The sequence below is a fragment of the Sciurus vulgaris genome (assembly GCF_902686455.1).
Source record: "Sciurus vulgaris genome assembly, chromosome: 7".
Lineage (NCBI taxonomy): Eukaryota > Metazoa > Chordata > Mammalia > Rodentia > Sciuridae > Sciurus > Sciurus vulgaris.
The window spans coordinates 130,498,341-130,523,241 of NC_136467.1; the positions used below are offsets into that span (position 1 = coordinate 130,498,341).

Genomic DNA, 24,901 nt, shown 5'->3' on the forward strand with positions numbered 1-24,901 from the left:
ATCCCAGAGTGTACTGAACACTGCTGGATGAGGGGAGCTCACCCAGAGGAAATGGAGGAGAGAGTACTGTAAGATAAGGGGAACTCCAAAATAAGTTTCAGGGAAAACTGCATACCTGTGTGTGAGTGGTGCTCACCACAGAACTCAGATGACACTGAGCATTGGTTTATGAAGTGACATTAAGGACAGGACCTAGAGAAGACTAAACACTGTGAGAATAGGTGCACTCACACACAGCAACTAGAGAAGTTTGAGAAAGGTTTGCATTTGAGAGCCTGGAACAGGACAGAGAGAAGAGTGAACACTCTAAGGTGAGGGGTACTCACAAAAAGGACCAAGAGAAGAACGAGGAAGGAATTGTTAGGGAAAGCAGAAAAAAGAGAGAAGACTGAGCACTGTTATTTGGGGGGTGCTGACTCACAGGACTAAAGGAGACTGAGTAAGGACAGGTTAGGTGAATTTAGTTGCTTAAAAAATGAAGACTGAGCCATGTTGGAAGAGAGCCTATCACCAAGAGCTTCCAGTGGAATCAGAGCACTAGTAAGTGAGGGGCTTTCACCCACAGGACTCAAAGGACCTTGAGATGATATGGATGAAGGGAGATTTAGGGCAGGACCCAGAGAAGACTGAGAACTAGTGGGAGAGAGGCACTCACCCAGAGGACTCAGAGGAAATTAACAATGGTGCAGGGGTGAAATTAAGACAGGACCCAGAGAAGACTGAACACTGGTGAGATAGGTGTGCTCACACATAGGACTCAAAATACCCTGAGAAATGTTTGAGTACATGTGGTGAAGGCAGGACCCAGAAAAGCCTAAGCAATGTTAGGCTATCTAGTGTCATAACCATGATCCAGAGGAGGTTGAGATAAGATTGGTTACAGGAACTTAGCACATGACACAGGCTGAGCACTGCTGGATGAGGGGTGCTAAACCAGATGTCCCAGAGTATACTGAGCAGTGTTGGATGAGAGGCACTCCTCAGAGGACACAGAGAAGACAGAGTACTGGAAGGTAAGAGGTACTCCAAAACAATATTCAGGGAAAACTGAACACCTGTGTTAAGGGGTCCTCACCACAGGATTCAGACGATCCTGACCAATGGTGTGTGATAGGATAATAAGGACAGGACCTGGAGAAAATTGAGCACTGTCAGGTGAGTGGTACTCAATAACAGGACCCAGAGGAGTCTGAGAAGGATTACCTTGGATAACCTGGAACAAGAAAGAAGTCTGAGCACTGTAAGTTGAAGGGTGATCCCCAATAGGACTCAGAAAGGATTGAGCATGGAATGGTTAGGGAACTCAGACTACAGGAGCCAAAGGAGACTTAGTAAAGACAGGTTGGCAAAATGGAGCAGCTTAAACAAAGAAGGCAGAGGCATGTTAGGAGGGGCTAGCACCATGAATTCCCAGTGGAATCAGAGCAATAATGTGGGAAGGGTGCTCACCCAAAGAACTGAGAGTATCCTGAGCAATGATGAGACTGAGCACTGGTGGGAGATGGGTGCTCAGCCAGAAGATTCAGAAGATGCTGAGCAATGGTGATTGAGAGGAGGGTTAGGGTAGAACCCAAAGACAGAGCAAAGATAGATGAGGGGTGCTTGACTACATTATCCAGAGGAGATAAGAGTATTTTGGGAGAGGAGTTCTCACCTACTCAGAGATTTGGAACCTTTTTGAGATTATCCATTGTGCCATTGTATCAGTGATCTCAGGTGTGGTGGTAATAGTCCTATTTCAAAGATCTGAAGAACTCCCCCATGATGATAGAAAGTTGTTTTGGCCACATTTCACACTGTCCCTTAAATGTATGCATTATTCACGAGTCAGCATTCCTAGGAGGTTTCCTGTCTTTTCAAACAATAGTAGCCAGTGATCTATCAGGGAAGATCCTGAAAATACTGAAATATATGCCTTCCATCCACTGCTCAAAGGAATTTTAGAAATCCCGAACATGTTCCATCATTCATAAGGGTTTAGCTCCTTGAGTAAAGGTGTGGAGTTGGTGGAATGAGGTCCTCAGTGCTATTCCAATTAATATCCATAAAAATTGTCGTATGTTTTCCAGCTTTGGTGAGGATCCTCTCTGCATGGAGGTACCAAAGTTCTATTAAGGGTCTTGGAAAGAGGACGTATTCTCATCTCTCCAAGTTTCCACAGTCATGTTTGCCTAGATATGCTGGTAAGGCCAGTGATGGTGTATTGACATTAGAAGGAAAGGGGCTCACTCAGAGAGCTCACTATGGAACAAGGTTGCCTAGGACTCATTTGAGAGTGAGCACTCACAGTTGAAATTTGTATACTCATAATACCCTGAGGAAACAGCACTGATGGGAATGGGATGCTCACCCACAGGACACAGATGACACTGAGCAATGGTGTTTGAAGGAAGATTAAGGACAGGACCCAGAAAATACTAAACACTGTCAGGAGAGGGGCCCTAACCCACAGAACCCAGAGTATAATGAGCAAGGAATGATTAGAGAATGCAGAAAATAGAAACATAGAAGACTAAGCACTAATAGGTGACTTGCACTCACCCATAAGGTTGAGAATAAACTGAGTAATGACAGGTTAGGTGAACTTAGAGGTTAAAACAAGAGGCTGAGCAATGTTAGGAGAGGGGTTATCACCAAGAGGACCCAGTGGAGTCTGAGCACTCGTGTGTGAGTTGCACTCACTCCCAGTACTCAGAGTACCATGAGCAATGATGAGTGAGGGGAGATTTAGGTAAGGACCCAGAGAAGACAGAGCAATGGTGGGAGAGGTGTGCTCAACCCTAAGACTCAGATGAACCTGAGCAATGGAGGTAGAGGGGAGATTTAGTGCAGGACACAGACAAACGTGAATACAGTTAGATGAGGTATGCTTGACCACAAATGCCAGAGGAGACTGACCTCTGCTGGAAGAAGGTTACTCATCAAGATGAGTCACAGCCCTTGAACGCTTTTCAAGAGTACTATTCTCAGTTACTTCAGGGGTTGTGGGACATTGGTATTTCTTCAAAGTTCTGAAGAACTCCTCCTTGGTGTCAGGAAAGTTTTCCTTGGCCACATTTCACACTGACACGTGAAGGTATGCATTGTGCCTGATTCAGAGGTCCTAGGATATTTCCTCTTTTGTCAAAAGAGACCATCCAGGGACATATGAGAAGAGATCCTTGAAATACTTAAATATGTTTTCCATCCACTGTTCAGAAAGTTGTCTAAATCCTGGGCATATGTCACCCATAAGAACTCAGCCACTTGAGCAAAGGTGAGGAAATGATGTACAATGAGTGGTGAACTAGGTCTATAATTCTCTAGGAATTGACATCCATTGGAATTATCCTTAAATATTAGGCATTTGTGAGGAGTCTCTCTGCATGTCAGCTCCAAAGGCCTAATGAGGCTATTGGAAATAGGAAGCATCCTCATCTCTGCAAGTTTCTACAGTCACGTTGGCCTGGAAACACAGAGAAGGCCTGAGATGTTGTACTGATATTAGCAGGAAAGAGGCTCAACCAGAGTGTTCACTAAGGGAAACAGGACTCAGAGCACCCTGTGCAATGGTGAGCAAGGGAAAATTTAGGGCAGGACACAGAAAAGACACAGGACTGGTGGGGGAGGAGATCTCTCCCAGAATATTCCAAAGACCATGAAAATGGCAGTTTGATAAGAGTTTTATGGTAGAAACCAGAGAACACTGAGCCAAGTAATATGATGGGCCCTTGACCACAGAATCTAGAGGAGAAAGAGCTCTTTTGGGAGAGGGTTTAACTCCTACAGATGTCAGAATTTTGGAATCCTTTTCAAGAGTGGCCCTCTGGGCAGTGTCTCAGTATTATGAGGGATGTTGGGAATGGTGCTATTTAAAAGGTCTAAAGAAGTCCTCCATGATGGGAAATTGTCCTTGGTGACATTCAAACTGTCCCTTGAGGGTGTGCATTGTGATTGACCCAGAAGTCTTAGAAAAGTTTTATCTTGTCAAAAGAGAGTAGCCATTTTCATATGACAAGATCCTGAAGAAACTGAAATATATGCTTTGCATCCACTGCCCAGAGAGATGACAGAAATACTGGCATGCCACATCACTTATAAGAGATCAGATAGTTGAAAAAAGTATGGAAATGGTACACTATGGGTGGCAGAATGAGGTCCTCAGTGTTGTGGGAATGGACATCAATCAAAATTGTCTTGTATTTTCAGGCATTGATGAGGAACCTATCTGCATGGCAGCACCAAAGGGGTATTGAGTTTGTTGGAAAGAGGGAGAATCCACATCTTTCCATGTTTCCAAATTCACTTTGGCCTGGACTCACAGAAAAGGCTAGAGATGGTGTACTGACATTGGCAGGAAAGGGGCTCACCCAGAGTTTACTAAAGGAATTAGGTTGCCTAGGGCTCATTGGAGAGTGAGCACTGGTAGGTGATGTGTGTCCACCCACAGTAGCCAGAGGGCACTGAGCCTTATTAGAAGAGTGGAATTGACCCACAGGACTCAGAAGACCCTGAGTAATGCGGGGAAGGAAGATTAAAAACAGGAACCAGAAAAGATTGAGCACAGGTGAGAGAGGGGAACTCTCCCAGGAGATACAGGAGATGCTGAACAATAGTGTGTGAGAGGAGCTTAAACACTCCTCCTTAGAAGACTTAGAATTCCTAGGTGAAAAGTGCTCAACCACAAGGCACAGGAGACTGAATACTGCTGGCCTGAAGACCTTGCTCACAGAACATTTCATATCCTTAATACTCACATGAATGTGAGTACTCTTCTCCTATTCACTCTTCTCCTATTGTTCCCTCTTCTGATTTGACTTTGGTGCTGATCTATGGCCTTATGAGATCTTCCATTCCTCCTGTTCTCCCCAGTGTCCTCTCTCCATGGTGGTCTGGGAACAGTGATCAGCAGTGTGTGGTGCCCTGCCCAGCCTTTCTCCTTAACTCCCATATAGTTTGTGATGTCATAATGACCTAGGAGGAGGGGCAGGCACATCTGTTTTTGCTACTAAGGCCTTAGAAAGTGTGTGGGGCCCTCAGGACTTCCTATGTCTCTAGTGTAACCTTTCCTTGGACCTAATGACCTCTGCCTCACTCTCCCTCTCCCTCTCCCTCTCCATCTCCCTCTCCCTCAAGGGCAGACACTCTGCTCTTCTGCTTCATAAAATCACTAGTGTGAGTTTCTTCATCCAGAGTAGTTTTCTGGGTACTTTCAGAAACTATTGTTTTCTAAAGTACTTAGTTTTCTTATATATATATATATATAAGAAAACTTATATATATATATATATATTATTATTATTTATGAAGTTTGATACAAGAACATCCAAACATCCACAACTTAGAGATTTTTCTCCAAATTATGAAAGTAATTAAATGTAATTTTATTATATTGTTGCCAATTACATTAATATAACTACCAGTTTATGATTGTGTTCTGTTCCTTGTGGATGACTAAAGAATGATATAGTATACACAATGATTGATCTCAGAATAAATGCTGATAATTAAGCAGGGTACATAAATGAAGGCATAAGGCTATTTCCAAAAACTCTGTACCAAGAAGTACAACTATGATGACAGATTTTAAAACCATTCTAAAGTAAATAACCTATAGTTTTCAAAATTTAATTCACTGTAGATCATTGGTAATTTCTATTCTGTGTATACACAACATACAAATACTTACATGGAAGAATTAAGTAATGGTCCTGGTTGAATAGTTAAACCATTTTGAACATCAAGGAAGTAACAAAGTCAAATGAACAAATCAGTTGCTTCAAAAAGCACTATTCTTCTTTACCTTACCAAAAAAAGAATAAACATTTTATTTGCACAAAATTATTTCTGAATCTCTCTCTTATTGTAAGGAATTTTGTTGTCATAGGAGGTAGCAAGCATTTCCCATAGTAGATATTGCTGATGATTTTTTCACTAGAATTGACTTTTTCTTAACCCATTCTAATGTACTTCAACTTTAATGTGAGATCTTTATGGGTCCAGAAAAATTTATCATAGACTGGAACTTAGTCACTTAGTTCCTGTTGAAAGATTCAGTGTTGAGCATGATGTCTAATTGAAAAGATCTCAGAATCTTTGTAGTGAATGCAAAAAGCAAAGCAGAGAAAATACTGTACATTTCTGAACACTATGGTGTGCAAACCAAAATCAAACTTATCCACATATTGGATCATGTGTTCTAACTCATAAATCAGTAATATTATGTTTTAGTTAGTAGAAGTAGGATATTATCTTTCTTATAGTCAAGGGCATCTTGGATTCATTCAGGACCAGCCTGGCTGTTTTATGGTTCCTCTGACCTAAATGTGCAAGTGATAGAGAGAAGAGACTCCAAGAGATGTGGGCACATTATAAACACAGAGAAAGTGGTTATAGCCAGCAACCAGTGGCACCCACCTATAATTCAAGCTATTGAAGAGGCAGGGTCAGGGGATCACAAGTTCAAAGCCAGCCTCCACAACTTAGTGAGGCTGTAAGTAAATTAGCTCTCTAATTTATCCTGGCTCAAAATAGAATATTAAAAAGATTAGGGATGAGGCTTAGTGGATAAGCACCACTGGTTAAATCCCCAGTACTAGGAATAGATAGATGATAGATAGATAGATACATGGATACATAGATACTTATATAGATGATAGATAGATAAAGTGGTTTGAATCCAGAGGGAAGGAGGAAATTGATACAATAAAACTTTTCAACATAGGCTGAAAAATGGGAAAAATGTGTTCAAAAAATTTCAAAAATGGGAAACTGTGTTCTTAGCTAATCCTGAGAATGAGAAAAAAAAAGGAAGTATTATTTTTTTACTTTGAACACATACAAATAAATTTACCTAGTGTCATCACTGATATTATAGATGCTAGTAATGTATGACTCAGTGAAATAAAGACTATTTATGGATAGTTTGAGTGATAAGTTGTTCACACAAATACATATACAAAATAACCTTTCATTATGTAATTTATTTTTACAACAAGATTAATGGTTTAGTTCCAAATTTGACTTCAGCAGTAGGCTGCATTATATATGTACTTTATGTAAATTCATGAGACAGATTTGAGAATATTCCCTACTTCGTAATATCATAAATAATAACTTAATTGAAAGTTTATATAAACAAAACACATACAACCTGCACCTGAATATTTCATTGGCAAATTCATATATGTAAAATTAGACAAAGTTGTTATTTTCAGTTATTTAAATAAATTCATCTAAAGTATCCACCAGTATTAGAAATAATTATTTCATTAGTTTCAACACAAAAATAATTATCTCATATTGATTTTAATTTTTCTTCAATTCTCAATAGTTTAAAAACTTGTATGTTTTATGTTCATAGAGGATCATAATTCCCAATATTACATTAATTATTTGTAAGCCAAAATCAAAGCAATGCATTTTTTTCTTTCTGTAGTGCTGAGGATCAAACCAAAGTTCTCATGTATACTAGGCAAGCACTCTACCACTGAGCTATGTTACCAGACCCAAAACAAGCTATTGGGAGTTCACGTATAGTTTTCATAGTGTAGAAGTACCTGGACACTTATTTCAAGTTAGACAAAAATTTAAAGAAGATTATTTAAATTCAGGGGGGATGGTTAACCAGAAATTGAACCCAAAAGCACTGAACTACTGAGGTAAATCCCAGCCCTTTCTATTTTTTATTTAGAGACAGGTCTTGCAAAGTGCTTGGGGCTTTGCTAAGTTGCTGATGATGGTCTTGAACTTGCCACCCTCCTGCCTCACCGCCCCCCAAGGCTAGGATTATAGGCAGGCACTACTGCTCCCAGCTTATTTAATTTTTTTAAATTTATTTTTATTTTTTCTTCTTAGATATACATGAAAGTAGAGTATATTTTGACATATTATACATACATGGAATATAACATTCAAATCCTGTGATTGCACATGATGTGGATTTTTGTTGGTAGCACATTCACTTATAAACATAAGAAAGTTATATCTGATTTATTCTACTGTCTTGCCTATTCCAACTTCTTTGATTTAAAAATTCTTTGATGAAATATTTGTGTCAATATGATAGGATAATGGATCTATTTATACCCCTTCACCTATGATTTTTCTATTCTGTAATTTCTAATATTGTTGACATGTATCTATTTAAATTTAATTCAAATGAAAATAAAAAATGCAATTCCTCAGTTGCACTATCCCACAACTTAAGTGCTGATTAGCTCAATTTGGTCAGTGAACACTGTATTCACACATATATAGAATGTTTCTTCCATCAATAAACTATAATGGAGGGTCATTGTTGATTTATTTGTGCTTGAAATAATATGAGTAGAATTATTTCAAATTATCATCCATTATTTTCATTTATTCCAAAATAGAAATGATGTTTAAGGTCCTAATACTTGCTTGACCCTGGAATTAACAAAGAAGTCCCTTCCCTCATGTAGCCTATGTTTACTGGACAAGAAAGAAATTAGCGAACACACAGAAAATGTTTTACAGTAAGAAGTGCACGGAAAAACTAGATTAGATAAGGTGATAGAAGTGTCTTAGAAAGGTATATTAGGCCAGGCTAAATAATATGAAAAATATCTTGTATAGAGGATTGAATGAAGGCACAGGGTACTATCAATACCAATACCAACACTCTCAGTGCTTTGAGAGCATTTTATATGGACAGAACAATACAAATGTGCTGATAAAACAATTCCTGGCCTGCGCAGTTCCCGCCTCCTCCCAGCTGGTGGAGTTAGTGGAGGCTGCAACCCGGCTAGGCTGGGCTCCGTGTTGCCACTGCCACCGCTGCTGTGAAGCCCAGCTTCCACCGCGTCAGGATGAGCTCCTGGAAAGTGCTGGCCATTCAGGCCCAAAAACAGAGGCCAAAAAGAGAGAAACATCCAAAAAAAAATCAAGCAGAAGATTGAGCTGCTGATGTCAGTTAACTCTGAGAAGTCATCCTCTTCAGAAAGGCGGAGCCTCAACAGAAAGCTCCTTTAGTTCCTCCTCCACCACCACCATTGCTGCCAAACCCCACACCCCAGAGCCAGAGGAGGAGATCCTGGGATCAGATGATGAGGAACAAGAGGACCCTGCAGATTACTGCAAAGTTGGCTATCATCCAGTGAAAATTGGAGACCTCTTGAATGGTCGGTATCATGTCATTAGAAAGCTAGGATGGGGGCACTTCTCCACTGTCTGGCTGTGCTGGGATATGCAGGGGAAAAGATTTGTTGCAATGAAAGTTGTAAAAAGTGTCCAGCATTATACAGAGACAGCCTTGGATGAAATAAAATTGCTAAAATGTGTCCGAGAAAGTGATCCTAGTGACCCAAACAAAGACAAAGTGGTCAGCTCATTGATGACTTCAAGATCTCAGGCATGAATGGGATACATGTCTGCATGATCTTTGAAGTGCTTGGCCCCCACCTCCTCAAGTGAATCATCAAATCCAACTATCAAGGCCTCCCAGTACGTTGTGAGAAGAGTATCATTCGACAGGTCCTTCAAGGTTTAGATTATCTACACAGTAATTGCAAGATTATTCATACTGATTTAAAGCCCGAAAACATCTTGATGTGTGTGGATGATGCATATGTGAGAAGAATGGCAGCCAAGGCCACTGAGTGGCAGAAAGCAGGTGCACCTCCTCCTTCAGGGTCTGCAGTGAGTACGGCTCCACAGCAAAAACCTATAGGAAAAATATCTAAAAACAGGAAGAAAAAGCTGAAAAAGAAACAGAAGAGGCAGGCTGAGTTATTAGAAAAACACCTTCAGGAGATAGAGAAATTGGAACGAGAAGCTGAAAGGAAAATAATAGAAGAAACCATCACCTCCACTGTACCTTCCAATGAACAAGATGATGAGTACTGCCCAGAGGTGAAACTAAAAGCGGCAGAATTAGAGGAGGCAACCAAGGAAGAGACTGCTAAAGATGATGGCGAAGCTGAGGACCAAGAAGAGAAAGAAGATGCTGAGAAAGAAAATGTTGAGAAAGATGAAGATGATGTTGAACAGGAACTTGCAAATATACACCCTACATGGATAGGGTCACCCAAAACCAATGGCCATATTGAGAATGGTCCTTTCTTACTGGAATAGCAGCTGGAGGACAAAGAGGATGATGAAGACGACTGCCCAAATCCTGAGGAATATAACCTTGATGAGCCCAATGCAGAAAGTGATTATACATACAGCAGCTCCTATGAACAATTCAATGGTGAATTGCCAAATGGACAACATAAGATTCCAGAGTCACAGTTTCCAGAGTTTTCTACTTCATTGTTCTCTGGGCCCTTTATTGTTCTCTGTGGCTTGGGGCTCTGTGCTCTCTGAGGGATCTCTTACTGAGCAAGAGGAAAGCAGTCCATCCCATGACAGAAGCAGGACAGTTTCAGCCTCTAGTACTGGGGATTTCCCAAAAACAAAAACTTGGGCGGCTGACTTGTTGGTGAACCCCCTGGATCCTTGGAATGCAGATAAAATTAGAGTAAAAATTGCTGACCTGGGAAATGCTTGTTGGGTGCATAAACACTTCACAGAGGCCATCCAAATGTGTTAGTATAGATCCATAGAGGTTTTAATAGGAGCAGGCTACAGTACACCTGCAGACATTTGGAGTACAGTATGCATGGCGTTTGAGCTGGCAACAGATTACTTGTTCGAACCACATTCTGGGGAAGACTATTCCAGAGATGAAGACCACATAGCCCACATCATAGAGCTGCTAGGCAGTATCCCAAGGCACTTTGCTCTCTCTGGAAAATATTCTTGGGAATTCTTCAATCACAGAGGAGAACTGTGGCACATCACCAAGCTGAAGCCCTGGAGCCTCTTTGATATACTTGTAGAAAAGTATGGCTGGCCCCATGAAGATGCTGCACAGTTTACAGATTTCCTGATCCCAATGTTAGAAATGGTTCCAGAAAAAAGAGCCTCAGCTGGTGAACGCCTTCGACATTCTTGGTTGAATTCTTAGCAAATTCTACAAATATAGCATTCTGAGCTAGCAAGTGTTTTCCAGTACATTGGACCTAAACGATGACTCTCATTCTTTAACAGGATTACAAGTGAGCTGGCTTCATCCTCAGACCTTTATTTTGCTTTGAGGTACTGTTGTTTGACATTTTGCTTTTTGTGCACTGTGATCCTAGGGAAGGGTAGTCTTTGTCTTCAGCTAAGTAGTTTACTGACCATTTTCTTCTGGAAACAATAACATGTCTCTAAGCATTGTTTCTCATGTTGTGTGACATTCAAATGTCATTTTTTTAAACGAAAAATACTTTTCCCCTTTGTGTTTTGGCAGGTTTTGTAACTATTTATGAAGAAATATTTTAGCTGAGTACCATATAATTTGCAATCTTAAGAAATTATCAAGTTGGAACCAAGAAATAGCAAGGAAATGTACAATTTTACCTTCTGGCAAAGGGACATCATTCCTGTATTAGTGTATGTAAATGCACCCTTGTAAATGTTACTTTCCATTGAGTATGGGATGGGAACTCAAATTTTCAGAAAATCTACCAAGTCCTGAGTGCTTTGTGGCCCAAATTGCATGTAGCAGACACTCACTGCTCCAAGGAGTTGTGCAAATTTTTCATTCCATAATAGTCCATTTACTTTAGATTTTAAACTGAATTTGCTCTGGATAACAAGATGTCATTCCCTATATGGCACTTTAAAAGAAGAAAAGACATGCTTCTTATTCTAAAATATACTTTATAATTTGGCAGTTCCATTTGCATTTTTGCATATTTTTAAAAGTACTTAAAAAAAAGTGATTTCTCTTTGAAAATGTGATGGCTCGGTACCACGTTGTGTTGCCTACTCCAAGCACTGTAAGTTAAAATACATAGATTAAATTGGACAAGGGAAACATGTTCAGTTTGTGTGGAATGAAAAAAATATATATATTTTTTGGAAAAGCATGATCATGTTTGTCTAAACAAGGTATAGTATGTACAGTTTGCAGTGTGGAGGGAAGAATACTTTTCACAGCTCAAAGGTAACAGTGATCACTTTCATTCCATAGGCAGCTTTATGTGTGGCTACAGCAGCTTATACTAGCTTTTTCTTTGTCTTTCCATGAATGAGAAAGTGATTTTCCCTTTGCAGGTTGCACACAGTTTTTGTTTATGCATTTCCTTAAAATTAATTGTAGAATGCAGGACACAAAAACCATTAGTAGGCAATACAATTTTATAATGTCAATATATAGAAGTATATTTAGCCTCTTTTAGATGTCAGTGAATTGAATGTCTTTTTATTTTAAATTTTACATTCATTAAGGTGCCTCTTTTTTCTTGACATTGTCCATTAACATTTATTCATATGCCTTTCCAATAACTAGATTGTGAAAAGCTAACAAGTGTTGTAACAATAATCCATTGTTTGAGGTGATTGCAGTTATCTTAAAAATTAAAGTGTTTGTTTTTTTCCCAAAACAAACAAACAAACAAACAAACAAAAACCCAACAATTCCTTATCTGCGTGTGGTGGAACATGTGTGCAATACCAACAGCTTGGGAGGCTGAGTCAGAAGCATTATAGTTTCAAGACCCTAAGCAAATTAAAGAGACCTTGTTTCAAAATTTTATAAAGGTGGGATGGTTGGAATGTGTCTAAGTGTTTATGGATATGCTTTCTTGGACTTATTCCCTGTACCAGAAAAATAAATATATAAATAAAAACCACACACACACTCCTTATTGTGGATCGGGGAAGAATCTCAGAGTAACTAGAAACAAAGAGCAGTAACAGCTGTCAGAATGTGTCTATGTCTTGCCTTTATCTCTTCATCAGGATTTGAAGTATATATTATAATGTGACACAAAGCAACGGAGTGATTCTGGGATGGGGTGCATGGCATAATATGATTCATTATTAAAGAGAGCACTGATTGCAGCATAGCAAATAGAACAGGGTGGGTATAGGCAGTAATCGAAACAGGGCAAACAACTTCCAGGGCAGGAGTTTAGATCAGAGGTGGCAGTGACCTGGGCATGTATGGTAGCAATGGGAAAAAAAGTTTGGATTTCCTGGGAATGATGAAATTTTCCTGTATTATATCTCTGCATTTTCTCCAGTCATTGAACATGAAGCCAGTGTTCAAAAGCTAACATTATGCTGCAATTTTATTTCTGTTTAGCTGTGAAGCACTCTATCCTGATTAATTAATCTTACTGAACCCATACTAATTCTTGGAGGTGTTGGATTATTTGAAATTAATTACAAAGCCTATAATCACAGTTTAACAATCATTAACAGGTTTGGGATAAAATAATGGTCTTCAGGTTATTTCTCATGAAAGTATATTTCTGGTTCTCACATACTTTATTTGATAAACATTTTCCTTTGTCCATTATCAAATGAGTGCTCCTTGATGTTCTTGCTCCATAAATACAATGTTACCTGGATGCATCAATAGATGTATATTATGCTATTTAGTGCTCATCTAATGTTTTCTCATATCAAATCACATCACATGTTTGGTAAAAATGAATTGAGTGAGAAATAATACAATAAGAACTAAAGGAAAGATACTATGAAATATTTTATTAACAGGGCATTAGATTAAAGAAGCAGAGTCAGATATTCTAAGAATGTTAAAATAATACTAGTGTATTGCATCTCTTTTATCCTATGGAGGAGACAGAGGAGCATAGAAGGGAAATATTCTAGCTGAACTTCTCCTTTGATATATTTTCTCTTCAAGAGGGAGAATGTGCTATAAATATCTATACAAATATTTTAGTATTACATATAAATAAATTGAATAGATTAATTCATGACAAGAAGACTCTAACAACCATATTTTTATCACCTTTTTGTTACACTTGTTATGAAAGTCTTTTCCGTAATATAGCTAGTATCCTTTAAAGCAGCTCTAAGAAAATCCATTCCTATTTTCTATTAAACTACCATTCAACCACTATGATTATGTTCTCATAGAGCAAGCATTTTTTGTATTAGTATAATGGTTCCAAAAACAATAAAAAATTTTTAATAATAAAATTTTAATAACCTCATATTTATTACTTTATTGAGGAAGATATTTGAGATAATAGTATGATGTGATTAGGAAACAGAACAAGGTTGACACTCTAAAAATTTCCACTTTGTAAGTTCAATGTTCAACTTGAATGTTCTCCTTATAAAAGAAAAAAACATGGAGTTTAACAGGTAAGCAAGTACTTACCTGTCAGAAAAGTATTAGATCATACAAAAGACTTTCATTCATAAACTGTTCTTTTGTATTATCAAAACTAAATAGTAACATTCCCTGAGTATAATTGTGGTGCCATACTTAAATTGATAAGCCACATAGACATTTTTACTGTTTTCTATTTCATTACTGTTTTATTTTGTTTTGTTTTTCATAGTATTTAATAATGTGGGATGTTGCCTTCACTCAATTGGTTAGATTCCACAAAAATCAGCTATGTATTTGTTATTTAAGAATAAAGAATAGTATGTATGAGTCAATCACTCATTTTTAAGTGTTTATGGTGTATATAATCTTTCATTTCAATATTACGTATCAGACAAATAAAAGCCCAACATGCAATAAGTATGTATTGAATGTCTTTCTATGATTGTTTCTGTTTCTCAAACTACTCCCACATTTGAAATTACTTCTATTTTTTAATCCCCATTCCTCACTTTATGTGCATTTCCTGAATGCATGTGTGCAAAGACAATTTTCTATTTCAGACTGGCTTCAGAGAAAGTGGAAAAGATAAGTGGACTATTTTCTTGTACTTCTCCACTGCTTTCAACACAAAACCAATGCCTTTGCATCTATGAATTGTATTCCTCCTACTCATATAAATGGGATATGCATTTTTTTGTACAATGTCCATTATGTTGTTACTCCAGTAATCCAGAACACAAACCAACACTTAAAAACTTCTCAAGGGATTCAACATCAATCCTCTTCTTTTATTCTGTAAAAATTTAATCTCCAAATTTCCCTTTTGTCTCAAAATCAAATGAAGACACTTAAACTCTCCTTATTTGCAACACTTATTTTCTCTATTGAATGAAAACTGATTGTCACTTTGTCAGAGAAACTTATATATTCTCTTTCTACTAGTTCTATTCATATGGACCATGCTGCCATAAACTGCTCCCAAGTCTGTGTTACTGATGTTTACTTTTCCAAGAAATATGTGTTTTTATTTTTAAATAATGTTGAAATTACTTTCATGTAATTTAACCTCCTCTAAGTAGTCTCATCCATTACAGCATTTCTGCACGTGCTTGATGTCCTCTTTCCCACATCAAAACTTCTCAATGGTTTTACAAATATTGTCAGTATTATAAGTAAAACAATATTTATATGAAGCCAAGATACTCCTATGTGGGAGATAAATTAAGCATTTTACATAAAATAACTTTGTTCATTCTTCTCCAGATTTTACAAAGATACTCCTTTCTATATTTTGTAAGAGGAAACAGAGGCTGAAAATTTTAATTGCTCGGGTTCACAGAGCTACAAATTGCTATATGTGTTCTAAGTTTTCCAGTGTAGTTCATTTAACCTGTACATATTTTTTTTTTTGTTTTAGCCAAGCATTTTACTTACACTTACAGGTATATCTGTTTTTGATACTCTACATATTCAAGGAAAGCTGCTCAAAATATTTGAAAGTGAAGAAACTTGTGACATATCAGTATACTAGTCATCAGAGAAAAGGTGTAAAAAATATTATTTAAACAATTAACTATATCAGCAGAATTGAATAGTAAGGAGAATAAAAGTCAGGAGATTTGTAAATTCTTTAAAACTACATTGATCAGAAATGTAAGCAGACAATTATGAGAGCACAGAACTGCATCAAAAGAGCACCAACTATCTTGTAAGGTGAATAATAAGTGTCAACTGAGCCTAACATGGAAAATGCAGTAGAAAAGGCCCTGACTGGGAATTAAAGAATGCGTATACATGGGTTACTTTTCTGAAGAAATCTATTTTATTTGCAAGGCACTAAATCTACAAGAGAATGATTGTTAAATCATTGCGGTGCTTGGTAATATGCCAGAAAATAATATGGTAAAAATCATGCATGTATCCCTATTGAGAGGTACTCAATACATGTGAACACATTCTAAAATAAAATTGTAAAAATAACTTCAAAATACTGTCAGAGATGTCTTAAAATTAAATTTTGGATAGAAAACCAGAAACTGTATGTTGACAAACTAGACACAAATGTAATATTCCCCCTACATGCTTGAATTTCTCAATTATTTTGTTACATAAGATTAATTCAACATATGTGGAAAAATTAGAACTGTATTCACTTCATTTGCCTATCTTTTAATGGTGGGGAGATGGATTGATTTCTAAGAAGGCAGTGGGATTAACAAGTACAGGCAAATTATATTAGATAATATTTGCTTAATTCAAGACAATAATTATTCTAAGTTATCTACTAAAATCTCTTATTGGGGAAATTAAAGAGAATATCTGCATATAATAAAGTAATAAAGTGATTATACAGCTACAAGTTAGGAGACAGACTAAACTTTGAATGGAACAACCCCTTAAGGCAACAATATCCAATGAAAACAACACCTAAGGTTCAAGGGTAATTTAAATATATCTAATACTTATATTGATAGCATAAAAAGAAAGAGTTGGAATTGATAATAATAACATAATGCAGCATTTCAAGCATATTACCTTCATGTGATTTGTAAAATACTACCAATGAAGAACATGTGATTTTGGAATGACACCCTCAAGTTTGACTCTCTCCAGCATACTTCATTTTACTGTAGCCACATGCTAGTGTTGAGGGATATGGGTCTCCTGATGTCAGGGATTTAAAGGACATGATCTATTGCTTTACATGCTAGTGTTGAGGGATAGAGTTTCCTAATAATATTTCTCCTCAGGCCCAAAATTAGAAGAAACAATACCCTGAGTGGGAGCAGGAAGTTCCATCCAGGAAGTGTCCAAAAGTAGAACATTATTTCTCACTTCAGACTGGCCACAAGTTTTTCACACTGCAGACATCATACAGCAGAAAAATAAAAATGCCTAGGATTTAGGGACACATGGCCTGCAATCTTCCACAGCCCTGACTCTGATGTTTAAATACATAAAATGCAAAATTACTTGGAAATTTGAGATTAAACCTATTGGCCAAGATGTAATGTATGTTTCCTCCTGTGAACATATTCCCACAATTAATAAGTAAGTGCCCTGGGAATCAGAATAAGCTGTATGTGATTCCAAAGCCAAAATAGTTCCACCAGATCACAAAACTTTTGCAATATTTCTTATTCTCATCAGACTTGAAAAGTGACAATAATTCAAAAAAGCAGGATATGTGATATATGTATATAAAATCCACTCCTGTGTATTACATAGCACAACACAAAGAGAACGTTCCCACCCAAGTATCATCTTGGGGCTCCCATTACAGAATCAAGGGAATCCTGATTCAATTTACCTCAAGGACAAACACCAGCTAAAATTTATCTCAAAGCCCCTTTACATATCAAAATATAGGTTGATTTAAATATGTGGGAAGTTAAATCAGTGTTTATTAATTATAAAACAGGCTGGTTCAGAGGAATGTAAAGGACCACCAAGCCCTATGTTTTCAAAACAAAGAGAAAAATGCACTATAGAGTCATGCAGAAGAATTTTTTATGGAGGGCATAGAACAAAAGGAGGCAAAGGAGGGACATACAATTAATGGAAGTGCCATAAAATATCAAAGAAATGGAATCTGGATTTCAGGCCAGCAGGAGTTGGCATATTGTGTCTGGGCATGTGGATGACATGAGTGACCCTGATGAAAAGATTATATTTTGAAGAAAAAAAGTGGTGATAGGTCAGAAAATGGTTAAGCATTATATAAAGAGTAACTTCAAGGTGTTTTGACAGTTGTGGGAGCAACTTATATCAATTCTTCCATGAAGCCTTGATTCAAATGAGTCCTCTAAAAACATCCAATTGTAGAGATGAGAAAACACAGGCTTCTAGATAGCAAATGGATTCTCAGCATATTTCAGACTGACAACTCCCCAGGACAGAACTGTATGAAATTTCTTCTAAGATTCTCAAAGTCTGGTTTACTCCTAATATATGGGATATTTGTTTGAGAAATTATATTTCTTCTCCAATTTAAGGAGAGAGCATAGTGAAAACATCCTAGGAGGTCCATTTGAATTGAGAGACTATATTGTTTGTCCTTCTTTTATGTTAAGGAAAGTCTTCAGTAACACATCAACCCAGGTTCCTACATTGGGGCAAATACTTCGAGACAACTTGGTGCAAGAAAGCACAACATGGGGTCAAAAATCTAAATAAGACTGAGGGAAGAAAATAATCTATATGACTGATAAATCAACTGAGAAATAACTCAGTTTTTCAGTTGGGAAATTGAAAAAAAAAAAAGGAAGAATGTGATCTTATTTACCTCATGGACAAGAGATTAACCAAGAAATATAACTTTTTAAATGTCAAAACCAAGAGAATCCTGAGAGAAGCTGCTACAATTAGAGAGTTCTTGTGCCATTTAAACTTCTGCAGCCCATCTGTGATGCTATCTGCCTGTAGCTATTAAAATGTTGCATGTTCACATCTCTTCATTCAGTATTCCCTTTCCTGGGAGCCTGTTTTCAACAGCCCACTAGTATATATTACTAGCCCAATTGTATCATCCCTCCAAAATCTCACATGTTGATGTTCCAAATAACTGGTACCTCAGACTGTGACTTCATTTAAATATATGGTTCCTTTTTTATTTTTATTTATGTGGTGCTGGAGATTGAACCTACAGCCTTGTGCATATAAGGCAAATACTCTACCAGCTAAGCTACTCAGGATACTGTACTGAGGATACTCAGTTCAGTATATGGTTCTTAAAGTCATGGTTAATGCTAATCTAGTTAATTGGTATGAAGCCTAATACAATTAAATTTTTCTCCTTATAAAAAGCAGCAATATGGATACAGATGAATAGGAAAAAAATGTCATGCAAAGAGAGTCAAAAGATGGCAACATAAATGTCAAAGTGTGGACCTCAGAGGAAACCATTCCTGGAGAAATCTTGATATAGAGACTCTGGAATTGGCACAAATAAATTTGTTTCACCCCATCTGTGACTTTTTCATGACAGCCCAATGATATTGATGGAGCCCACTAGGACATATATACACTGTTCCTGCAGCATAGGTGAATGAAGGTACAAATGAATCACATCACATTCCAACAGCATTGAAAGGCTGTACTGCTGCAAGAAATGAATTTTTTTCTGGAATATTATAACAGCATTGAGGATACACTCATTACATGATGAGGCTACAGAGATTTGTGGCTATTCTCCCCTTTGTTAGAAGAAAAACTGTTTGGATTATAGATATCTGACTTCAGGATTTTGCCCTGGTAGTTTGGTGGTAGTGGGAAGTAAAAAAAAAAAAATCTGAAGAGCATGTGATGAAGACTTACACTTTAACTGTAAAATGAAAACTTGAGTTGGGGCAGAGCTGCTGAAAATTACAGGTGAGAAATGTTATACTCACCCTGAGCTGAACAGTCCCAAATAAACACATTCAAATTAAGAATATGAATATTCTTTATCTATACATTCTCCACAGACTCATGTAGTAATATGACTTGAAAAACTAGTTACCAACCAAAATCTAAATTTGATGTTCATTGACACATTTCATAGATACAAAGTCAAAACTGGAGACAATTTAGAAAACTGAATATTTTGTAATATTCATTATATTTGTATACGAAAAGTCATTTGGTTAAAAATACAAATAGTATAAACTAATTTGTCAAACTTAATCAAAATATGTTATGAAGTTTGCCTCAGTGAAGATCTGCCTTAGTAAGTTAAAAAAAACTGTGAGGTCTAAAAGCTCAATGTGTAAAACAAGCAACAGTCCATTAGAAAATGCATGCAGAGGAGGCAGATTCCTAGAGATCCTACCACTGTATTTGATATCCATATTTCTAAAATTATGCTTCAGACAAATTAGTTTGGTACTTTAAACCCTTTGAAAATCACTGTTGAAAACAAAATAAGTGACTGAAGTGTTTCTAATATTGGCACATGAATTTCATAGATTTTAATCCAAAGGTCTACTGGAGAAAAAAGAGATGCATGAATATTTTTGTTAGGTGTGTGTTTCAAAGGTGTTAAAGCAAAATCAGAATAAAATGTTTCAAAAATTATAGCAAGAAAATTTGAATTAATCTTTCCTTGTTTTACATAGACATTATTACAGTGGTGAAGTCAAGCAAATACAGGAAAAGTAGCACTTCATACCTACAAGTGGCCATGTAGTTAACTGTGGGTCAGCCCAAGACAAAAAATGTCAGAGAATTGATGTTGCCTTATCCTATTTCATCCACAGGGCTTGTTGTTCACATATTCATTAGTTGTATTCTCTCATTCATATTTAAGTTATTATTTCTAGAAAGATAAAATCCAAACAAAATTATTGATATTTTATTTATTAAATTATATAGGAATTTCTGCATTTGTTATAATAGGACATTTGCAAATAATCATGGTCAGAAAATGTCTCTGGTATTCATCTTCAGTGTATAGAAGAATATGTTGTAACACAGTTGGATACTGAGGCCCAAGAAGGCCTTTGAAATATTTGGGAAACTATTTCAACCTCATGCTTCTGTTTATAGAAGTTTTTAATTTTTTTTTTTTTTTGTGGTGCTGGGGATCGAACCCAGGGCCTTGTGCTTGCAAGGCAAGCACTTTACCAACTGAGCTATCTCCCCAGCCCTTGTTTTTAATTTTTTAGTATAACTATTTTAGTCTTCTGTATTTAATACATTTGGATCAAGCATCTAACTTAAATTTATTGTGGTTATAAAAACTCATCAGTTATTTCCAATTTATTTATTTTCTAAAGTGTTAAGTGATTGGAATTACTAAGTTATATTAAATCATTTACAAATATATATTAAAGTAGATGTTCAAAAATACCTTCAACTTAGAGAAATTTATATCATTTACCATGGTAAATAAAATTTATCATATCATTTTCAGCTTCATGGTTGTAAGATATTCTAATATTTACAAGTGTAGGTCATTTAAATTTTTACTTTTATGATTTTATTAATGTTTCCTTCCAATATTCTGGAAAAAATCTGAAAAACCATGGCCTAAAACAGAGTTTAAACTAAGCTAGCAAAGACAAAAACAAGAAGAAAATACAGTTGACAAAATCATCTTTCATCCCTGTGAACATTGGTAGCTGTCTTGAAAAATCATCACTAAAACTGATTTTTGAAACTTTCTACTGATTTCCATCATGCCATTAATACAGGTAATTGATTGTATGGACAGCTTTAATTCTCATGATGGGTCTGAGACTTAAATACTTAGAAGACAGTGAGATGGACAAAAATCTTACTTCTTGATGAAATCTAGGTAACAGAAGAAAAACTAAAATTCCTTTGTGTGGGAAACTATTTTGTTATACTTACATTTTAGTCAGGTCTCTGAATTAGATATCATGTGCAAACTTGAATATTTATTGACCTAGAAACAGTCATTTCAATATTCCTTTCTCTATATCAAAAAGTGTAAATGGTACGCATTCCTGGGTCAGGGAAATTGATTTTAGCAAGTATTTTCTGTTCTCTACTGAAAATGATAGCTGGTATTTACTGAAAACCTACTAGGAGCCATTGTGTATAGGTCTACAATGTTATTTAGTTTAATTCTCAAATATTATTTGCATAAATAAGTGGAGCCATAGGGAGATTAACATGCCAAAATAAAATGGCTTAAAGCAGAAGTGCTAGAATCTGAGAAGGGAGAAAGTACAGTTCTGAGTTTACGTATGTTCTGAAATCCTACACACCTGTAAAAAGACCTGGAAATTGTGATCCCTATGTAACAAATGGATGGAAGTCACTTTTGTTCTTAGGAGTTCTGTTTTTGGCTAGCCCAAGATACATGAATTTTTGACATGATTATTTTTGTTATAGGTTTGGGAGAGAACAATCATGAACAATTATGGATGTAAAGGTAGAATGTCCATCTTGCAAGTGCTAAAAACAAGTATTCCAATAAAGCTTTATACTAAAGTGAACAGTACAAGTAATTTGTACTTCTTCAAATTTTAACCCTCAATCAGAAATAGTATTATCCTATAAACATTAAGAAACATGAATCTGTCTTCTGACTGCAACAGTATTGCTATTATTATCTGGAATTGCACTACACTAAAATAAATATAATTTTAATATTTTAGTTTTATGTAATGTGATTACATTTTAATTTTACATAACAGTGGTTCTCATTGTGACATATCCCTCCATGGATGTATTATTATTTATTCTAATTAATTCCCTAGTACTTCCCTTGTCCTCTTTACCTTCCTTGCCCTTTTCCCCTTCCTCTACTCTTCTGGTCTTACTTTAATTTATTTACATTTTTCTTGGTGCATTTTAATTATACATAAATATGGAATTCACAATGGTGTATTCAAAATTTATACAATATATTTTTTCAATAGTATTGCCCAGTTCTTTCCCTTTCCCTCCCTATCTCCATCTTGATCCCCTACCTCTCCTCTACTGACTTCCCTATTTATCTGAGATGCTCCCTATTAATTCCTTTTTTTCTAACTTATGTATCTGAGGATAAACCAAAATAAAAACAATAATCTCCCCAAATAAATTACTACTTTCTTTCTTTTCTCCTCTATTAACTTTAATCACATTTTTGACATGTAGCCAAGAATGAAGCTTTGACAGTAAGCCATAATTTTACACAATCATTGTCATTTTTCTGCAGTTGTTAACACTGAGATAACATGAGAGTTAGATATTTTCTTTCTTCTACCTTTCCTTAATAAAAAGCAATGAAAACTATTAGAAAGATCCAGCCATACCTCAAATTCATTTGACATAAATGTCTTGAAATTGTTGCATTTACTTTTGCTTGGTTTATGGCAAACAAAATCAACTTAGTTCTTCAATTTGATTGTTAAATGCAGAATTATAAGGATCACAGTGATGACGAAATTGATACAAGTTTCATCCTAATACACCTGCTTATGAGAACAGACGTGAACATTAAAAAGGATTTACATTTAACACAGATCATTTGCCATGTGGGCAAATACTTCTTGTTCATTCAGAGCCAGAATGCTTATATGGTTCCAGAGGGACTCCTTGGCAGATTGTGCTGATTACTCATTATACAGTTGAAACATATATAGACGTTACTTATCTTATATAGCTTACCCACAGAAAAACATTCACAAAAATGAGGTAAATACTATGGGCAAGACTGTGGTTCTTGGAAAGGCTAAAAGCCAAAATATACTTTTGGTAAACTTTTCCTCCTAAGCATGTTTCAAAAGATAAAAATATTAAGAGCTGGAAGGCCACAAAACTTAGCACACACATCTTGTCATCCAGGGAAACACAGGCATTATGCTGCACTGCAAAATCTGCAATCTTTCCCAGCAGGCAGGTCCAGGACCACTGTGGCCATCTTTGTGATAGTGGAGACAATATTTTGATCATTAATTCTCTTAAATGTGATCTTTTTTCTAAGGTCAGCTGTTTGTTTATATCACTCATGGAATAACACTCTATGTGTTAATAATGCTTTATTCTTATGTCTCTCACAGCCAAGGAAGCTGTGATAGGCAGCTATTTTACCTGCCTTGTTAGCCATGGTGATGAACTAACATCGACCCTGTGTGAGAATGAGTTCAATTATCCTAAGAAGTCTGTACTTACAGTTCTCTCAGTTAATGATTGGAAAACAAGTCAAATCTGACAATGAGTAAATTCATCCCATTTTCTTTCTCTTCTTCCCCATTCAAATGATCATTATATAGGCACTTAAAACAGGAATGGTATGCCACTCTTCCTCTATTGAACAGGCTCAAGATAAAGTTTCTGTTTAAACATAAGAGTGCCACTGAAAGTACTGCTAAACTTGAAGCACAGGCTAAATGTTAGTGGGAGCATTTTGTGGGGGAAGTCAATGTCTTCTCCTTTCTCTGTCAATGTTGTACTTCAGATTCTTAAAATGTTGAGAATTTGGCTAGGTCCTTCTCCATCTTAGCATACTGATCTTTAAGCCTCTCCATGGCTCTCCTGTGCTCTTCATCTGCCTCAGTCTGATGGTGGGGTTGTTCTTTCATGAAATCCTCTCACAGGAGATGATGCTGCTTCTCACTAGCTATTAAGTGGTCATTACACATCATTTTTTGTTCCTGTTCCCTCTGCTGGAGTCTACAGACAGAGTCATTAACTGCTTGCAATCTCTGGAGAACTTCTTTCAAGTTGTCCTGCATTGTTTCTCTGCATTTGGGAGGAGTATGTTCATTTGTTTCATGGATCATATTCTTCAAATATTCAAGAACTCACATTTCTCAAAGACCATGTTTTTCCCACTAAACATGGGCTTTCAAGGGAATTTTCAATTTCAACTTGAGTGTGTGAGTGGGTTCTGATGCTCCAATTCAAATTCTATTACAAAATAATGAGTTTCACCTTGAATAACTAGTCTGTGATCCAAAAGCCTTGAATGATTTCTCCAAGATCCTTGATAATGAGGTGTGCTGAGCCTACAGTCCCCAGCGAGTCCCTCTTCTTGATGCTGCTCTCTGGGGTGACCTCACCACCCATAGGGTCTCTGTCCCTCTGCCACTATTTGGACTGGCTCCGCCCACCTTGCTACACTAAATTACTACTTTCTACATGTAGTTTATTGCCTCCAAATTTTAAGAAGATGGGTAGGTTAGGACCTGTATTGTGGAAGGAAATAGCATTAAATATAAAAGAGTACTCTCCCTCCACTTTTTATATAGAGAGGAGTTATGGTTACATTTTGTGATAGAAATTGCAAATTTGCCACAAATATCCATTTAAAAATGTAGTGAAAACTAATAATCAGAA

At 36.6% G+C, this 24,901-nt stretch overlaps 2 pseudogenes across 2 annotated transcripts; one reads left to right on the forward strand and one right to left on the reverse strand.

The window, feature by feature from the left end:
• The first annotated feature begins 9,020 nt into the window (after positions 1–9,020).
• On the forward strand, positions 9,021–12,398 carry LOC306666328 (SRSF protein kinase 2-like; annotated as a pseudogene). Its single transcript has one exon. The product of its transcript is annotated as an SRSF protein kinase 2-like (transcript).
• An 11,323-nt stretch (positions 12,399–23,721) lies between these two features.
• Positions 23,722–24,631, reverse strand: LOC306665786 (biogenesis of lysosome-related organelles complex 1 subunit 5-like; annotated as a pseudogene). The gene is made up of 2 exons: positions 24,434–24,631; positions 23,722–24,365 (listed from the first exon to the last, which is right to left on the reverse strand). The product of its transcript is annotated as a biogenesis of lysosome-related organelles complex 1 subunit 5-like (transcript).
• Positions 24,632–24,901: the final 270 nt, after the last annotated feature.